The sequence below is a fragment of the Propithecus coquereli genome, unplaced genomic scaffold, assembly GCF_000956105.1.
Source record: "Propithecus coquereli isolate 6110/MARCELLA unplaced genomic scaffold, Pcoq_1.0 Scaffold61, whole genome shotgun sequence".
In the NCBI taxonomy this organism is placed as follows: Eukaryota; Metazoa; Chordata; class Mammalia; order Primates; family Indriidae; genus Propithecus; species Propithecus coquereli.
In genome coordinates, this window is record NW_012152063.1 from 6,530,787 (window position 1) to 6,544,052 (window position 13,266).

A 13,266-nucleotide genomic window follows, 5' to 3' on the forward strand; every position below is an offset into this window, starting at 1 on the left:
ACTCCAACTCCAAAGCAAGACCAAGAAAATTGCCCAAGTCCTATGCCTACTTCTGTTGGCAGGGAAAACAAAACCAACTACTGAAGAAGAGGGAGGAAAAGAAAAAAGAAAAACTTGCTAGTCAGACAAAAATGTTAGTTCTAAGAGGAACCAGAAAGTAATTTATAAACATCATAAAACTCACTGAAATGGCTGTAAATTTAGGAGTATATAAAGCAGACTTGTTCTTACAAAGAAATCACTGGGCAGGAGTGGGATGCTAGAAGCCAGTTACAGGTGCTGCTCTCCTGGGGAGAACAGTCAAAACAAAATCAACTGGATCAAACACATAGTTAGGCTGCACAATAACCCTATGGTCTGTACTCAGTCTCCAGGGGCCTTCAGCTTTCCCAGAAATTTAAGAAGTACTATCTTCCAAATTTTCAAATGTTCCCATCTTTATCTAGAAGTTCATAAGATTTGTGAGATGTTTGGAGTTCCACGGATCCTCTAGGGAGCTCCAATACATGTGATGGAGACTAGAAGACCCACAGAATTCCGTGGATGCTAACCAACTTACAAATGCAGGCTAGATAGGCTCAGTGTTTGTTAACTGCACACTACAGCAGCGGTTCTGAAAGTCTGGACCCCAACCAGCAGTATAAACTATACATGGGAACTCATTAGAAATGTACGTTCTCAGGCCTCCACGCCAAGTCTGCTGAAGCAGAAACTCTGAAGGTAAGTATCAGCATCTGTGTTTTACCAAACCCTCTGGGGGATTCTGAAGCAACTAAATTTCAAGAACCAGTGACCCAGACTAGAAATGAAGTTTACCAGCCAGATTCTTGAAACACCCTTGATGGTGGTTCATATTATTGATCCATCAGAAAAAAGTGGGCTAGTTATTCAGACTGATACTCAAAGGGACTTTAAATAACTCGCAGCCAGGTTCGTGAAGCATTATCATGGCTTTAGTGTAGATTATACTGTTTGCGGGTCATTTATTCCATAAATAAATGGACTGTGTAATTATATAGAAACAAAGTATTTTGGTAGGGTTTTCCCTTTTTCATCCATTTTATATAAATTGGCTGTTATTATTTTCCAAATTAATAGTTATAATATATTCTGATTTATATAATGCAATGTAAAATTGCCATAATTACATTTCATGAAAAACACAGCTTGTATGGTAATGCTAAAATGAGCAATGTAATGTAACATCCTGCAAAACGCAAATGTAGGAATTCACCCAAAAGTTAAAGCTTGGAAATTATTAATCACAGTTTTAGATAATAGAATGTACATTAAACAATCCAACTGTGATTGTATATTTTTTGTAATACCTAACAAAAGTCAGTTATATCCTTGCTCTGATATGGAAGTGAAGGTAAAAATGGAGACTTGAAGATGGAGATGAGAAAATATTAGGAAGCTATACTTGATGGTCTCCAAGAACTAACATTTATGGAGCACTTACATATGCCAGACATTGTGTTGTGAGTGTAGACAAACACTAATTCATTGGAGCATTAAAACATTACTACGAGGAAAGGTGCTTTTATTAACTTGCTCCACTTCAGAGAAGAGAAAACAAGCTTAGAACAACTCTTACAAGAAAACATAGGAATAATCTTCACGATCTTGGACTAAGCAATGGTTTCTTAAGTATGCAAAAAGCACAGGTAATCAAAAAATAAGAGCTAAATTGGACAAAATTTAAAACTCTTGTGCTTCAAAGAACATCAAGAAAGTAAAAAGACAACGCACAGAATGGAAAAAAATATTTATCTTTATCTAGAGTAAAACTTGTATCTAGAATATACAGAGAATTTTTACTACTCAACAAGTAAAAAGACAAATAATCCAATTAAAAATGAGGCAGTAGCCAAGTGCAGTGGCATGTGCGTGTAGTCTGTCCCAGCTACACAAAAGGCTGAGGCAGGAGGATTGCTTGAGCCCAGTAATCTGGGGCTGTAATGTGTTATGTTTGCACCTGTGAATAGCCACTGTACTCCAGCCTGGGCAATACAGGGAGAACCTGTTTCTAAAAAATAAAAAATAATTGGGTGAAGATTCTTTTTTTTCTCTTACAGTTTTATAACTTTATTTGACAATCATCAGCTAGTTCTCATCCACATTGACAGTCTTCAGACTTTTGAAAGTGGTAACAGGTACATAAGTAACCAAAGGATAGAGCTTGTTTGATAAATCTTCATCCTCTTTGTGCTTGCTGGACAACTGCACACAGATACAATACGGGATATTTCTTATTCCTTTGATACAAACAGCTTTGTTGAGCCTGGTATCAATGCACACATCTGGAGTCCTCATCTCCTTCACTGCAAATTTCTGCATCTCTTTGAGTGCCCAAGGGGCATGCTTCTCAAAGCCCCTCCATGGATGTGCTTGTGAATGTCAATGGTGTATTCTCAGGTCACCATCTCATTGATGGGAGAACAGCCCTTCTTCTCACTACCCTCCTTTGCAGGAGCCTTCTGCTGGGCCCAAGTGGGAAAGAAGAGAGCAAAGATTCTGAATAGACATTTATCCATAAAAGATATACAAATGGCCAAGAAGCACATGAAAAGATGCTCAATATCATTAGTCACCAAGGAAAAGCAAATCAAGACCACAGTGAGATACCAATTCACACCTATTAGAATGGCTAAAATCAAAGGCAGAAAACAAGGGTTGGCAAGGATGTGGAGAAATTGGAACCCACTGCTGATGGGAACTTAAGACTATTTGGAAAATAGTCTGGCAGTTCGTTCTTCAAACAATTAAACATAGAGTTACCATATGACCAAGTAATCCCACTCCTAGGGATAAACCTAAAAGAAAGAAAATATACATCCATGTAAACACTTGTACACAAATGTTCTCAGTAGCATTATTCATAATAGTCAAAAGATGGAAACAACCCAAATGTTTATTAATTGATGAATGGATAAACAAAATGTGCTATATCCATACAGTGGAATATTATTCAGATAAATTTCTTCATAAAAAGGAATGAAGTTCTGATACATGCTTGTAAAGGAAATAACCCAACTGTTTTTTATCTCTATTCACACACGTAACCTAGAACACTTCTGTGACCAGCTGTGTGAGTATCCCTCAATTCAATTCAATTCTGACTACCTGGAGATAGTGTCAGATCCCCCAGATGGAGGGCTTTGTCCCACAAGACTGCCCCCATTTCAGAGGCCAGTCACAAGTAGTAGATGGTCACCTACATTTCTGACTAACACGCTATAAATCAGGGTTCCCACTGCTGCTTCCTTAGGTTTGATTAATTTGCTAGCGCAGTTCACAGAACTCAGGGATACACGTTTACTGATTATAAAGGATATTATGAAGATGAATAGCCAGATGAGATATAGGGCGAGGTGTGAGGTGGCAGGCCATGGACCAAACATATTTCATATTATACTGCAATACTACAATATGCATAAATCTTGAAAACATTACGGTAAGTGAAAGAAATCAGTCACAAAAGACCACATATTTTATGATCCTCTTTACAAGAAACACCCAGAACAGACAAATCTATAGAGATAGAAAGTAGATTACTGGTTACCTAGGACTAAGGTGATGCCTAAAGGGTACAGGGTTTCTTTTGGGGCTGATGAAAATGTCCTAAAATTGATTGTAATGGTGGTTGCACAACTCTGTGCATATACTAAGAACCATTGAATTTTAAAATTATTAAATTTTTTAATTTTTAAATTTTAAAATCTTAAATGAGTAAATCGTAGGTTAGTTATCCCTCAATAAGGCTGTTACAAAAAGGAGAGAGAGAGCGAGGGAGAGTAGGCAATGATTAGAATGTTTGGGAGAGTGGAGATTTAGGATAACTATCAGGGTTAATGTGTTTGGAATTGGTGAAAGATAAACTATTTCTGTCCCGTGCTGTGAAACCAATTAAAATTAGATGGCATGCTCATGCAGAGTGTCAAACCAGCAGCAGCAGAGTTCTGTGGCCTTCAGCCCAGGATCTGGAGAGCAGGGAGAGTGAACACGCTTGAGGGCTGCGTGAAGGGACTAAATTAGGTCAGGGTGCAGGCCTTGGTCACCATATGCCTTCCCTGGGTTCTTGCCCTCTTCTCTGACCATTCCTTTTCTTTCTCCTGCCAATCCCCTGTCCATCCTCCAAATGTCTGTGTCCTTAAGGGCTCCACATGGCAGCCCTCTCCTCTTCTCCCTCCATGCTCTCCTTTGGTGAGCACACACACATTCTCATGCTTCAACTACTATGTCCCTACCTCAGACCTCTCCTGAGCATCAGATGCAGTTACTGAGCTGCCCCCTGGCACATCCACCTATTTGTCTCACACATGTTCCAAATTCAAATGCCCAACATTGCTCCTTCTCCATCTAGCTTACCTTCCTCTACTCCCTGTCTTGGAAAATAGAAACAAAGACTGAGGGTGAGCACAATTTTGCACACAGCAGAATAGGAGTTTCATAGAACCCTGCCAAATAAAAATTATAGGAGGCCATTGTTTTGGACTGTGCTTCTGCACTTTAGACTAGACTAAAAATCGAAATGGAATCACCCATGCTAAAATCATCAAACCCAAACCAAGTTGTTGTCTGACTTCTAAGAAATCAAAAGAAAGAGGTAACAGCCAATTTCCCAAACAGGCCAGTTTAAATCTTCAACTGGCATGATACTTAAGTTCCCTCTGCTTTAATCCTTACATAAAAAAGGTAGCCCGTGGTTCCAGCTACTCAGGAGTCAGAAATGGGAGAATCCTTTGAGCCCAGGAGTTAGAGACCAGCCTGGGCAACAAAGTGAGACCCTGATCTCTAAATAAATAAATAAATAAGTAGGCTGAAGTAACCTGATGTTAACTAATCAGTTATTTTTCTATTGTTCTAAGAGTAGCTAATGCAATCTTTGTTCTTTGTTCCTGCTTTCTTCAGCCCTTATCTGTCTATAAAGCCAAATTCTTCTCCTCAGTTCCTTGGAATACTAATTCTATTTTATGGAATGAAGTGGTGTCCTATTTTAGGATCACAACTAAAGCCAAGGGAGACCTTTAAACTAAATTTGTCGTAATTTTGTTCTTTAACAACGCCATGAAATGAGATGGCAAAGTGAACCAGGAAGTGAAAGAGATTATTATAAAATTATCCTTTTGATCAAATCAGTCCTTTGGTGGAAAACTTTCAATTGTTCTTTAATGTCAGAGATGAAAACCCAAATTACATATGCTGTTACTCAGAATTCTGCTTTAGCTGTATATTCAATTTAAAGGAGCATGTATCAAACATAAATAATCTAGGCATATATTGTGATATATTAATAGACCTTGACCCCAGGTAGCTTATGGTCTAGCAAGGGAGCTTCATGAGTAAAGAAGTGTCCATCCAATGTGATAACGGTAAATAAGGGTTAAGCACAGATGCTATGACAGCACATAGAGCGACTTACCCTGTAATTTGGAGGGTAGTATGTGTTAGAAATGGCTTCCCTGGGGCCATGAGAGTTCCTGAAACCAAAAAGTTAAACAACAGTTAGTCTCCTGCAGTGGAGGGAAGAGTATCCATGCGTGAACTTGGACTATCTTTAGGCCCCTTTGGTAACGTTGAGTGCAGACCAGTTGAGATGTGGACGGGAACACTACTGAGTGTCCAGAGCAGTTTCAGTGAATAAAGTGGGAGCACAATTGAATGAGATGTGAGAAAATGGACTTAGAAGGGGATATAATATTTTTCCAATAAGTTTGGCTATGAAAAGGGAGCAAAAGATAAGGTGAGAGGTAGAAGGGGCTGTGGTTTGGAAGAGTGTTGGGGGTTGTTTACACGTGTGCTTTTCTAAGATAAGAGAGATGCGAGCAAGTCCAAATGCTGAAGGGAAGAAGCCAGAGTCACAAGAGTGGGGACAGCAGTGGAGCAAAGTGCCTAAAGTGGGAGAAGCTGAGCAAGGTGAAGGTGTCAGCCCCATTCTGCAGGATTAGAGAGAAGAAGGGATGAAAGTGGTGGACAGGGTGACAGGAATTTGATGGATTTCATTTTCGAAGTCAGCGAGGACACAAGTAGGGCAGACAGTTTGCAAAGTGTGAAGAATGAAACAGCCATAATGACTGTAGAAGAATTGAGTAGGAAGGATTGAGTTATTATAGTGAACAGGAAATGAACTGGTATTTTCCATGAAGTTAGGGAATAGCTAAAGTAGGAGTAAATAAGTAGAAAAACTGCAAAGTTAGGAGATTGAAATTTGAAAATTGAATGTTTGTTTAATGATTTCAGAGGTAGATCAAATCCCAGGCGAAGATAAGGTTTTGACCTAGCCATTGGACTGGATGGCTAACTGGTAAAAAAGATGTGAAAGTAATTGGAATAAAGAAAGTCAATGGGCTGAGACACCAACAAGTTGAATGGAGCATCCAAGAGCGTGCTAAATTCTCCTGGCTGATGGCAAGCCCTGGAGAAGAAGGCGAAGGCCTTCAGGGAATGATGGGGCGGGAGTAAGGGGATGAAGGTGAGGGTCCAGTGGAGAGAATGCTACCACTGGATACCATGACCCTTCCTTGCAGATGCAGAATTTCCGCAAAGTAATGCAAAAATGATTCCGAAACTATCTCCCTGCTTCCAATGTATTTCTGATCATGTTATTCCCCATAAAGGAAAAAACAAACTGTTTTTCCTCTATACTCTCACGCTCAACACAGAACACTTCTGTGACCAGATGTGCAGGGGTTTTTCCCCACTCACCAAGCAATTCTCCAGAGGACGCTAATAATTCAATTAAATTCTAACTCTATCTACCCGGAGATGGTCTCAGATTCCACAGGTTGAGGGCTCAGGCCCACGAGACTGCCCCCCACTTCAGACACGAATCCCAAATAGTAGGTCATCACCTATACTTCTGACAGACCGCCCGCAAGCCAGGGCTCCCAAGACCTTGAGTTCAATTAATTGGCTGTGACAGTGCACAGAACTCGGGAAGCACTTACTTACATTTGCAGATTTGTGATAAAGGGTGTTATGAAGGATGCAGATGAGCAGCCAAATGAAGAGATAGGTCAAGGAATGGGGGAGGGGGAGCACGGAGCTGGGCGCGCCACCCTCCCAGCACCTCTACACACTCAGGAGTTTTTATAGAGCTTAATCTCCAGCACCCCACTCCCTTGTTCCTGGAGGTGGAGGTGGTGAGGGATGGTGGGTGGAAAGTTCCATCTTCTAGTCCTCTAATCACTTGGTTTGTCTGATGACTGGCCCCACCCTGAGGCTATATGGGAGCTGCACCTTAAGTCACTTCGTTAGTATAAACTCAGGTGTTAGGGGCTCATTATGCAAAACAAAAAACATTCCTATCACTGAGGAAATTCTGAGAGTTTTAGGAGCTCTGTGACAGAAACTGGGGACAAAGATCAAATATATTTCACATTATCCCACACCACTCTACTCAAAACCCTCCCAATACTTCCCACCTCCTGCCTATGTCTTCACCTTGCCTTCCCTGCCCAACCGGCCCACCTTTCTGACTTCATCTTTTGCCACTTTGCCACTTGCCTGTCCTTCTCCAGCCACATTGGCTCCCTTGCTATCCCCAAGCTGGACAAAGCTTGTCCCCACCTCAAGGCCTTTGCGCTTGCCCTTCCCTCTGGGAAGCTCTTCCCCCAGCTCAGAGCTCCTCTCAGCTGTCACCTTCCCATCCTTCCTGGCCCTCTCCGTCTCCTCCTGTGCCTGCCCCCACAAGTTCTCCTCAGCCTACATCCCTGCTTAAATCTCCTCCATGGCACCCCTCACCAGCAAACTGTATATGTACATTTCCTTTGTTGTTTTTCCTAGTGTATCTCTCCCAAGGATATAAGCTACAGGAGGGCAGAATATTTGATCATTCTGCTCACTGCTATTTACACAGGAGGCATAAATATATATAATTTTTTTTAATGATGGCAGTGGCAATAGGTGGTGAGAAGGACCCTGACCCTACCTATGTGCAGTATGCAAGGGAACTTAGGGACATGTTTCCATTGAGGGAAGACGTAGGGAGGGAAGAAGGTGAGCATGCCACCTTCCCACACACAGTGGCGTTCCAGTGGGCACCCTGGGCAGTGTTGGTGGACCTGAGGGAGGTCATTGATAGGAAGCCCGGAACAGTGTGGGACAAAAAGGCAGGGAGGGTGCATGACCAGAGGAACTGACTTTTCAGAAAGTCTCCAAGGACAAAGACAGGGATGGAAAATGTGGTCAAATTTGTCGCGGCCCGGATTGCAGAACGGGGGATGGACACAGAAAGAAACACACAGACACACACAAGACGTACAAGACTACAGTAGACAATTCTACCAGTCGCTTTATTATATACTTTTTCTATGTCCGGCAGCTACTTCCTGGTACGTGACTACCTTGGGAGCCTTGAGGAAACACATTTTCATTCCTTCCAGATGATTGCTTAAGGGAAGCAGACGTTTGCATCTTAACTTCTTGTATCTTAACTTCTTTATCTCATTACCATATGCAGGACAATGAGATGCCTTGGCTTGTTTGCAAGACCCCAGGCGCTTGGTTATCTGTCATAAAGCTATCTGTCATGAGGAGTAGTTCTGTTTGTCCAACAGGCCGTGTCCAGACCTATTGACCTCTGGCGCCAAGGAGAGCACACCCAGTTTCGCTGACTCTGGGCTTAAGCCAATTTTTGCCCAGGGACGATCCCTACAAAATTTGCTGGCTTTCCAGAAGATGTATTCTCAATAGCCCGTCTGGGCTGTTGATTAATAGTACTTCTGCAGGAACCCACATGAGAAACAGCAGCAGACACTGAGGCATGGGAGGAACACAAACATTTTGGAAGGATTTGCCCATCTCGTGGATGCATGCGTACCAAGGGCTCCCTGGCCTAGAAGGAGGAAGGCGGGCAGGGCGAGGGTAGATAGAGATTGGCCAGCACCAGGGCACCTCGCCAATGTCCACAGCTGCAGGTCTGAGGGGTGAGAGGGTGGCACTGGAATAATGCCAGGTCCAGTCAGCCTTCCTGTTCACTCTCCCCATCAAATGTACATTCCCAGCATTTTCTTCCCTCCACACCTACACTCACCTACACAGTTCTCCCTATATGGAATGCCCTTCCCCTCCCTACAGCTCTGCAACTGTTCACATTTTGGGCATCCTTCAAGATCCAATTCAAATTCTACCCCCCTGACAAAGTTTTCCTTCACAACCTCAGCCTGGAGGGATGGCTCCTTGCCTTGCACTCCTATTGTAGTTATTGACTGTAGAATTCATTTAGCAATTAATCACCCACTGCCTTGTGACACCTCTTCAATTATTGCATTGAACTCTTATTTCTGCCTTCTGGGTTGCTTAACTTTTCTTGTGACAGTGCCTTGTCCCTTTAAATTCCCTGTAGGCTTCTTGAAGGCAGGGGCAGGTTTCATTTGTCCCGGGAGTCCCTACATCACCCGACGTAGCCCCTTACACAGGGAAGGCATTCAGATCATGTAAGTTGATATGCTGTGTTAATCACTAATATTCCATGCTGACACCCAGCTGATAGTCCTGTTTACCTTCAAATGATTTGTTTTTTTTTTTTGAGACAGGGTCTTGATCTGTCACCCCAGCTAGAGTACAGTGACATCATCATAGCTCACTGCAGCCTCGAACTCCTGAGTTCAAATGATCCTCCTGCCTCAGCCTCCTGGGTAGCTGGGACTACAGGTGCATGCCACCACACTGGGCTAACTTCTTGGAAAAAAAAAAAAAATTGTAGAGACAGTGTCTCGTTATGTTGCCCAGGCTGGTCTGAAACTCCTGGCTTCCCGCCTCAGCCTCCCAAAGTACTGGGATTAAGGCATGAGCCACTGTGCCCAGCCTCAAATGATTATTTAACGTGAGAGTACTGTAATAATGTTTCTTCCCACCACAAACATATTGTGCATTCCCCCTTTTCCAGCACAGATGCTTTCAAGGACTTATGCTGTTAAGGTCTCTGTTGAACAATTTAATCTTAATTGTTCAACAGAGGCAGAAGAGCTTGGTAGATATGAGGACAGCTCCGGAACCTGATGTCCTGGTTTGAGTCCAAACTCTACCACTTGCTCGGAAGGGTGAGTCTGTTCAAATTATTTAATTTTTCCCTACCTCAGTTTCTTCATGTGCAAAATGGGATTATAACACGTTTCTCATTGATTTGTTGTGAGGGTTAAATTACACCATGTGGCATTCTTGGGTCAGCATCTGGTGCATGGTAAAGCCCTTTATACTTGCTAGCTGTTATTTCTGTGTGACTAGAAATTTCCAAATTTAAAGTATGAGATTCTCCTATGTCTTTCCATCCTACTTTTATCACTAAGGTGAAGCTAGACTGTTATGGTCTCTACCTCAGAAGACTAGCCTGCAGTCTGAACTCTGCCACTTAGTTTGTGTGTTATTTTAGGCAAGATACTCAATGTCTTTGGGGTGCTGTAAAGATCAGGGTGTAAACATCTGTGAAAGTACTTCGTAAACAGCATGGCTGCTTTACCCATAGCAAGGAACTGTGGTTCAGAACAGGAAACAAATATAATTGGTTCCGTTTTGAAAATCTTACCCTTAGAAAATTTGCTTCAGGAAAAGAGTAACTCTCTGTCTCACATTGTTTGGATTACTCTGATTATCTTATATGGCCTTCATATTTCTTTTTTGCTTTATGTGTTTTTGTTTCTTTTTAAAACCACTCAGGCTGGGTGAAGTCTTTTTGAGCCTCTGATAGGCTTCCTTTTCTCGTTTGCAAATCTAGCTGGTCTACTAAACAAACAACCTCATTCACCGAAGTCATACACATCTTTCACGACTTAAAATCTGTTGCTGTGCTTTGACAAAGGAGCTCTGTGGGGAATGGTAATGCGATTAGGACGGTAACTGGCTGGAGGGGCAGGAACACCCAAACCAGACAGCCTTCCTTGCAGAGTTCCTGACAGAGAAGTGTCAGAGGCAGGTTAGGAGCAAGGTCTGTGCCACAAGGCGCCTGGGTTCAAATCCCAGCTCTACCACTTATTTTCTGGGGGACTTTGCGAGTACTAAAACACCTCTGTGTGTCTCTGATTTCATGTCTATAAAATGGGAACAACTATACTACCTAGTTTACAGGGCTAATGGTGGATTATGTGAGTTAAATATATAAAATGCTTATGTATAGCATAGTAAGTGCTAAATACATATTTGTTAGTAATATATGCACAGTGAGTGGCAGCAAGGGCATGTCCTTCTGTATTAAATGAGGCTTGACAAATGCCAGTGCGTCCCTGGGAAGCTGTGCTGGGACAGACAGAAGACTCATTTTGTTTAGGCTAGAGGTTTAAAAGTAATACAGGCCTAATAGGTTTCTCCTCTGCTTTCTCTTTTTCCCCAAGGCCACAGCCAAGGTTAGGAAAAGTGGATCCAGAACACACCAATTAGCTAGAAAAAGATAAGAGAGTGAGTGAGCCCTAGCGCTCATCCAGCCTGCTGCCTAGGTCTTTCTAGGGCAGTAGGAGTCATTCCCAGTGAATTAGCTCCCTGGCTTATTTTGCTCAGCTGATAGTAAGAGAGAGGAAGAGAAAAGGGATGGAATGGGGAGAGGAGGGAAGAGAGAGAAAAAGAGAGAGAGAAGTGGTTTAGGGAATATGGGCCTCTCTCTGGAGTAGGAGCCAACCCTTGACCCCATCATTCCTCTTCCACTTCTTACAAGGAAATGTGGTCTCCAGAGAGAGATGGCTGGACCTTCTGCCACGTGTAACTTGCACCTCAAGTTTGAGCTGTCCCATCTCATGAGTTGCGTGACAGGAAGAGAACCCAAAGAATGAAAGGTCAATGAAAACCAGGTGGGCTGGGCCTTCTCTCTAGGAATAGCGGGCCAGCCCCTCGCTTCCTCTCATGTCTGTAACCTCCTAAAAAGAAATGCATTCCAAGAGCCCCACGGAGGGGTCCTCAGAAATTCACAGCACCAGCAGGAAAGGCATTCACATTGTCATCTAGATTAGCATGTCTCAAACTTTGCAAATCAAATCACCTGGAGATCTTGTTAAACTACATGGGTGGGCCTGAGATTCTGCATTTCTAGCAAGCTTTCAAGTGATACCATCCTTGCTGGACTGAGAACCTCACTTTGGGAAGCAAGAGTCTTCTAGACGAATGGTGTACAAGAGTTGTGCAGTGTACAGGGATTTCTGCTGAGCTACTACCCCTTGATAATGTGGCCCATCTGTGTATACTTGAACTTGGCCACCTGCTTCTTGGAAATAGAATGAGTCCCAGTCTTTGATTCTGACCCTAAACTTTGGAAGAATAAAGAGGGGACAGGCCGGGCGCGGTGGCTCACGCCTGTAATCCTAGCTCTCTGGGAGGCCAAGGCGGGCGGATTGTTTGAGCTCAGGAGTTCGAGACCAGCCTGAGCAAGAGCGAGACCCCGTCTCTACTAAAAATAGAAAGAAATTAATTGGACAACTAAAAATATATAAAGAAATTAGCCAGGCATGGTGGCGCATGCCTGTAATCCCAGCTACTCGGGAGGCTGAGGCAGAAGGATCGCTTGAGCCCAGGAGTTTGAGGTTGCTGTGAGCTAGGCTGACGCCACGGCATTCACTCTAGCCCGGGCAAAAGAGTGAGACTCCGTCTCAAAAAAAAAAAAAAAAAGAGGGGACAAGGAGGGGAAAGGTGCTTATCTTTGCCAACCAGTTCTGTGAGTGATTTTTCCAGTCTGTTCACAAGCTAGAGGGGGCTGAAGTAGGCAGAATGTGAATATTGCAGCTTGGTGGCATTTCATTAACTCTTGTCTTATGCCTTAACTTGGAAGATGTGGAACAAAGTTATTCATTACCTTCATGGTGACAGATGATGATTCCAAGTGGTGCTTTTAAAAACCCTCTCCTTATGACTACCCAGATCTTATTAGTCCTTTAACTTAGCAATTCCTATATATCAGGGCTTTACATATAAAATTTCATTTTATTTTGCCCCAAATATTAATATTTCAAGATAGAGATCATCACTTTGATTTTACAGTTGAAGGATCTAAGGCTCAGAGAGGTTAAGCAATTTGCCCAAGGTTACCCAGCTATGCTGAGACCGAGGCAGGATAGGAAACCAGGTGGGTTTTACTTCATTTTTTCTTTCTTTCCACTACCTCCATGTTGTCTCATAGATAACAGAATATTTATTTTAAGATTAAGGAGAATTATTCATTATTTGAAAACAAGTTCAAATCTCCCAGTTGTTTGATATCAACTGACTTCCATGATGTAAATTTACTATGAAGTTAATGAAGCTTAAGTTTCAAGGATTGCTCACTTCTAAAAGTGCCTTCCAAGC

General features: G+C 42.6%; 1 pseudogene; it reads right to left on the reverse strand.

Annotated features, from left to right (window-relative positions):
* Positions 1–2,106: 2,106 nt before the first annotated feature.
* On the reverse strand, positions 2,107–12,781 carry LOC105822424 (annotated as a pseudogene).
* Between the last annotated feature and the right edge of the window lie 485 nt (positions 12,782–13,266).